The sequence below is a fragment of the Rhinopithecus bieti genome, unplaced genomic scaffold, assembly GCF_001698545.2.
Source record: "Rhinopithecus bieti isolate Rb0 unplaced genomic scaffold, ASM169854v2 scaffold_759, whole genome shotgun sequence".
Taxonomy (NCBI): domain Eukaryota; kingdom Metazoa; phylum Chordata; class Mammalia; order Primates; family Cercopithecidae; genus Rhinopithecus; species Rhinopithecus bieti.
Window position 1 is genome coordinate 522,203 of NW_016803631.1, and position 7,019 is coordinate 529,221.

At 34.5% G+C, this 7,019-nt stretch overlaps 1 protein-coding gene across 1 annotated transcript in view; it reads left to right on the top strand.

The window, feature by feature from the left end:
- The window catches only part of IQCB1 (IQ motif containing B1), a 78,268-nt gene that overhangs the window by 35,044 nt on the left and 36,205 nt on the right, over positions 1 to 7,019 (top strand). The window lies entirely within an intron of this gene.

Here is a 7,019-nt window from a genome sequence, read left to right on the forward strand (position 1 = left end):
AAAAAAATAACTTCAAGCTTGGTATTTTTACAGATGCTCAAGAAGGGTATAAAAGAAGCAATTGGCAATTATTCAGGGTAAAATGGAAGGGCAGTGTATACACAATTGGAATAATCCATTCTTTCAGTTTAGTATGAATTTACTATGCAGCTGCTGTGTCTGTCATTGTAATTATAGAGTTGATTAAGATATAAACCTTATCTTCAAAGAGCTTACAATAGAATGGAAAAGACAGACACACAAACATCATTGTATTATAATACATTGTTGCAATATTAAAAGTGACCATAAATGTTAAAGGACCTTCTAATCCAAACTGAGGGGAGATGCTTCTGGAGAAGGTAATATCTGAGATGAAACTTCAAGGATGGTATATTGGCCAGGGAGGAAGAGGAGAAAGAGAAAGCGGTATTTCCAGGCAACATAAGCAAAAATACAGAGATAAGAAACAACATGCTGAGGATGAAAAGTAGGTACAAATTCATTATTGTTGGGATTTAAAGTTCCATGTAGGGAGGTGGCTAGCAAGCTCGGCTGAGACTCAAAGTCATGAATAATTTATATGCTGTGTTAAGGAAATGAAGTTTTATCCTATAGGCAACGGGGACCATTGAAGATTTTTAAAGTAGACGAAAGTGGTCAGATTACATTTCAGTTTTGTTACTCTGGTGACTATGTGAAGGAAAGATTAAGGGGAAGAAAACTCTAGACAAAAAAGGCAATCATACTAATCCAAGTGAAGTAATGATATCTTGTCCTTGGGCATTGGTACCTGGGATATGGAGTTTTTAAAATAATGAATTAGGCTGGGTGCGGTGGCTCAAGCCTGTAAGCACAGTACTTTGGGAGGCCGAGATGGGCAGATCACGAGGTCAGGAGATAGAGACCATCCTGGCTAACACGGTGAAACCCCGTCTCTACTAAAAAAAATACAAAAAATTAGCTGGGCGTGGTCGTGGGCGCCTGTAGTCCCAGCTACTCAGGGGGCTGAGGCAGGAGAATGGCGTAAACCCGGGGGGCGGAGCTTGTAGTGAGCTGAGATCTGGCCACTGCACTCCAGCCTGGGCGACAGAGCGAGACTCCGTCTCAAAAATAAATAAATAAATAAAAAATAATGAATTAAAATCATCAAAACTTTACTGATCAAGATGGAATAGTAGAGATGCATTTATCCTCCCATCTGAAAAAATGGACAAAAACATGAAACATAATTTTTTAAGAAACTGGATATCAGTCAGTGAAAGAAAGTAAGCCCAGAGAAAAAGGAATAAACAAGGTGAGTCTTGCAATGCTCTAACTTACAGTATTGAGAGAGTTTTCAGGATGAAGTATAGGCAGAGGCATCCTAGCAAGCTTGAGTTGAAGCAATAGAGCCCAGAGTCTGGAGAGAACAAGATGACTAGAGTTCACAAGTCAGAATACTAGAGAAGAGAGCTATACACACAGAGAACCCCAGAGATCTGCAGACGGTATCCTTCAAGTATTAAGTAGAGTACTGATCTGCATATATATGTAAGGAACTACCTAATGCCAGGGAAAACAATAATCCAAAAGGACTAAAAGGAACAGTGCAAGGAGCTCACACAGGGCCAGAAATAGTACCTGTTTCCAACAGCCAAACTGGAAAGTCTCATAAACAATGGGTCATTGGGTAGAGTGTTCAGGAAGGTTTTACCCCAGTAGTGAGGAATAATTCGCATTAGAATGAGCACTATTCCAGATCATAAAAGCAAGACCCAAAATGGTCAAACTGTTTCCAAGTAACTTAACTGCATGTGGTTATTGAACCTGGCTGTATTTAAAAAATTTTTTTATTGTAGGTTATACAAAGGTAGGAAGTTCACTAGAAATCTTTCGATTTGGCTTTTAAAAGGGTGAGAAAAATCCCACCTGTGTCATCATAGAATATTTGCTTTGATGACTCTTTTTTTCTGTTTCTTTATTACTGCAAAATGACTATTTCTTGCCATTACTACAAACTGATAGATTCTGCAGTCATGACTATGCTACAAAACATACCACGATTCAACAGGTGATTTGATTTTACTGGTACTGAAGTACTGGGCATGCAAATAAACAAGAAAACAGGATCTAAAATGAGAAGAATTAGTTAATCAAGACTGATACATATGTTGCCATTAACAGACAAGGATACTAATTATTATAACCATATAACCATATTCCATATATTAAAAAAGTTGAATACAGACATATAAGTCTCAAAGTGAATTTCTAGGGATGAAATCTACAATATCTGAGATGAAAAATACACTGGATGGGATTAACAGCAGATTAACATTACAGATTAGTGAACTTTAAGGCATATCAGTAGAAACTATGCAAATGAAACAAAAAAGAAACAAAAGGAAATAAAAGCATGTCAGTGAACTGTGGGACAACTTTGAGCAACCTTACATAGGTGTAATCAGAGTACATAAAGTAGGCAGTAGGGTCACAAAAAAATGTGTGAAGAAGTAATGGCTTAACATTTTCCAAATTTGATGAAAACTATAAACATGCAGATTCAAAAAGGTCATCAAACCCCAAGGGCAATAAATATGAAGAAAATTCCACATTGAGGCACATCATAATCAAAATGCTCAAACCAGTGATAGAGAGAAAAATCTTAAAAGCAACCAGAGATGAAAAAGCATTATATAGAGAAATAGAGATGAGGATGACAGCAACTTTCTTATCAGAAACACCACAAGTAAAAAGACAGTTGAATACTGAAAAAGAAAACTGTCAAATTAGAATTTTATACTCAGCAGAAATATATTCAAAAGCAAAGATGAAATACTTCTTCAGAAATCACTAGCAGACCAACACTACAAAAAATATTCAAAGAAGTCCTTCCACCAGAAAGGAAATCCATCTACACAAAGAAATAGAGTATCGGAAATGGTGATTACATAAACATATAAGATAGTTTTTCTTGTATTATTTTAATATATCTATAATATATTTGCCTACACAAAAATAATAATGTACTTGAGGAACATATGTATAAGTAGAATGTATTCCAAAAGGGCATGAAGGCTGGGAGGAGATAAATGGAAGTATACTGATGTAAGGCTTTTATACTATACATGAAGTGGTATAATATCACTGTGATAAGTGATAAGACTGTGATAAATTGAAATGTATACTTTGAACCTCAAAGCAATGAAGAAAATAGCAAAACAAAGAATTTACATCTGGTAAACCAACAAAGGCAATAAAAATGAATCATTAAAAAATATGCAATCCAGAAGAAGGAAGTACAAAAAAAAAAAAAACAAAGGAGAAACAAAACCAAGTGGTAGATTTAAACCTATCTATATTAGACATAAATGTTGAAAAACTAAAGTTAAAAGACAGATTGACAGATTGGATTTAAAAAGTACAAACCTACTATATGCTGTCTACCAGAAATGCACCTTAGATATAAAGACACAAATAGGTTAAAAGTAATGGGGTGGAACAAGATATACCATGCTTATACTACAGAAAGTTGAAGTACCTGTATTAGTATCAGATAAAGTAAGTTACAGAACAAAGAATATTACTAGTGCTAAAGAAAGTTATTTTTAAAAAAGGCAGTTCATCAAAGGATGTGTTTATTGACCTAATAGAGTTTTAAAATACACAAGCAAAAATTGACAAGAACTACAAGGAGAAATCCTCAATTAGAGCAAAAGATGTTAATATATCTCTTTTGATATTTAATAGAATAAGTAGACAAAAAATTAGTATGACCACAGAAGATCTGAACAGTAATATCAACCAATTTGACCTGATTGACATTTTACGAACATTCTACCAAACAGTACAGAATACATGTTCTTTTCAAATGCAGATGGAACATTTACAAAGAAGAATGCATATTCCAGGCCATAAATAAAGTCTCAAGAAACATAAAAGGGGCCAGACACAGTGGCTCACGCCTGTAATCTCAGCACTTTGGGAGGCTGAGGTAAGCAGAGCACTGCAGGAGTTTGAGATCAGCCTGGGCAGCATGGCAAAACCCCATCTCTACAAAAAGTACAAAAAATTAGCTGGGCATGGTGGCACGTGCCTCTAGTCCCAGCTACTTGGATGCTGAGGTGGGAGAATCACTTGAGCCCAGGAAGCAGAGGTTGCAGTGAGTTGAGATCACGTCACTACACTCCAGCCTAGGCGACAGAGCGAGACCCTGTCTCAAAAACAAGAAAAACGTAAAGGGATTTCAGTTATACAAAGTATGTTCTCTGGCCTCAACGGGATTAAGTTGGAAATTGATACCAAGAAGATCTCTGAAAAGTCCCTAAAGATGTGGGAAATAATAACATTCATCTAAATAATTCACAAGACAAAGGAGAAGTCAAAAGTGAAATTAGAAATTATTTTTAAATGAATGGAAATAAAAACACAACATGAGAATTTCTGGGGAAATTCTTAATTAAAGCAGAATAATATTTAGGGGAAAATTTATATCACTAATGCCTATATATTAGAAAAGAAGAAAAATCTCAAATCATTGACCTCAGCTTTCCACTTTAAGAAACTAGGAAAAGAAGGGGGAATTAAACTCTAAGCAGAAGAAAGAAAATGATAAAGGTTGAGCAGAAATCAATAAAATAGTAAGCAAAAGTGAGAGAAAATAAGCCATAAATTGGATCTTTGAGAAGATTGAAGTTACTTGAGAAAGCAAATTAAACCAAAACTGGCTCTTTGAGAAGAAGAAACCTGCAGCAAGATTAAGATTAATATGGAAAGGAAAAGAAATAATACAAATGACCAATCTCAGGAATTAGAGAGGTAACATTGTAACAAAGCCTGCAGATACTAAAAATATCACAAGGGAATAATATGAACAACTTTATGCTTATAAATTTAACAACTTAGATGAAATGGATAAATTGATTGAAAGACACAAACTATCAAAATTTACTCAAGAAGCAATAGAGAACCCAAATATATACCCAAATATAGATAGCTATAAAGAAAAACTGAATTTGTAGCTAAAAACCTTCCCACAAAGAGAACTCCAGGTCTGGATGGCTTTTTCACTGGTAAATTCTATTAAACACTTCAGGAAGAAATAATAATCTTAAGCAAACTTTTCTAGAAAGTCGAGAAGGAGGAAACACTTTCAACTCATTCTATGAGGTCAGCATTATCCTGATACCAAAACCAAACAAAGACATTATAAGAAAACTACGCATCAATGTACTCATAAACATAGATACAAATGTTCTGAACAAAATTTTAATAAGTCGAATTCAGCAATGTATTAAAAAGTTAATACATCGTGAATAAGTCTGGTTTATCCCAGGATTCAGGGCTGGTTTAATATTCTAAAGTCAGTCATTGTAACTTATGTTAACAAGCTAAAATGAAAAAAAAAAAACCATCATATCAGTAGATACAGAAAAGCTTTTGACAAAATCCATTATCTACCCTTGATTTTAATTTTTAAAAAAGGCCTCTCTTCAAAGTAGTAATAGAAGGGAACTTTCTCAGAGAGCAGATCGGTGGTTGCCGGGGCATGGAATGACAGGGAAGGCAACAAGGGAGGAACTACAGTGAAATACAAGGAAGCTTTTAGGGGTCATGGATATATTCATTTTCTTGTTTTATATTGGTGAAACAGGTCAAACTGATGAAATTATATGCTTTACATGTGTACAGTTTGTTGTATATCAATTATATTTCTAAAAAGCTATTAAAAACAAAAATTATGAGGACTTGGTAAATGTTTTGATATGCGGTAGGTAAAATAAATGGTGCAGTCGGATATGATACCAAGTTTTCTGTATTGAGTGATTAGACAGACTGTGGTATGTAGAATATATAAGGAGTTGGTTTTGTGAGACAGATGATTAATTCAATGTTGGTTATATTGAGTATAGGTAGTTCAACAGGCAGTAAAAGTAAGTATCTATATAAAGACTTACACACAAATGTTCATTGAGCTTTATTTGTAAAAACCAAGGACTAGCTATAATTCAAATGTCCATCAGGTGAATAGGTAAACTAACTTCTGGAAGAGGTGGGGACTAGAGTTACAGATTTACAAATCAGCTTATACATGGTAGTGAAAAACATGACAGAAAGTGAGACTGGTAGGAAGTATGAATACAGTGAGAAAATAAATGACTTGAAAATGGAGTCTTGAGGAATAACCTTTTAGGGTTGTATTGGGGAAGTGGAGCCCATAAAGACAAATGAAAAAGGATGATCGGAAAAGTATGGGTGGAAGGTAGAGGGGAGACCAGAACTTTGTATCACAGAAGCTAAGTAGAAAGTATCAGATACAAACAAGTCTAGGAAAAGAATCACTCATGATATATATGTGACTTGACATTTGGGAAGTTATGCTGATTAAATGAACTTACCAAGGATAGAATAGTGAAATAGTAAAAAATGAAAACTAGATGCAGTGGTTTGAGAAATGAGATGTAAGGTAGTGGCGACAGAGAAGTTTGGATTAGAAGAGAAGCAGAGAGATAAGATGGTAGTGGTATAGAGAGGATGTCTTTAAGATTACGAGGTTGAAGAGCATCTAAAAGCATTTAAACTACTGTATTACATTATAGCACAAACTCTTGGTGGGAAATGGAGTAGAGATGTGATAAGATTGGGATAGGGATATCTGTAGAAGGCTTTCTGAGATAAGCATATTTTTTATCTGAGTTTTGAATGGTGTGATGATATTGACTGATGGGAAAGGGTGAGCATCCTAGGCATAGGGAATAGCATTTAAGAGACACAGGGGCACAGAAGTAGATGTCACAAAGATTCTCACATATTTTAATTGGATAACTTTATAAAGTCTTTCAACCCAGCGATTTTTACATTTAAGATATATTGCTGATCTCTTTTCTCTTAACAAAATTATTTTAGTAACTACTAAAGTATAGTTTTCAAAAAGCTCAAACATGAGTCTTATACAAATATAAAATTTGACTGCTCAAAATTTTATTCAACTCCTTAATGAAGAACAAGTAAGATATTTATACAGGTTCAAAGGAGAATTTGAGGAAAATAGATTTATG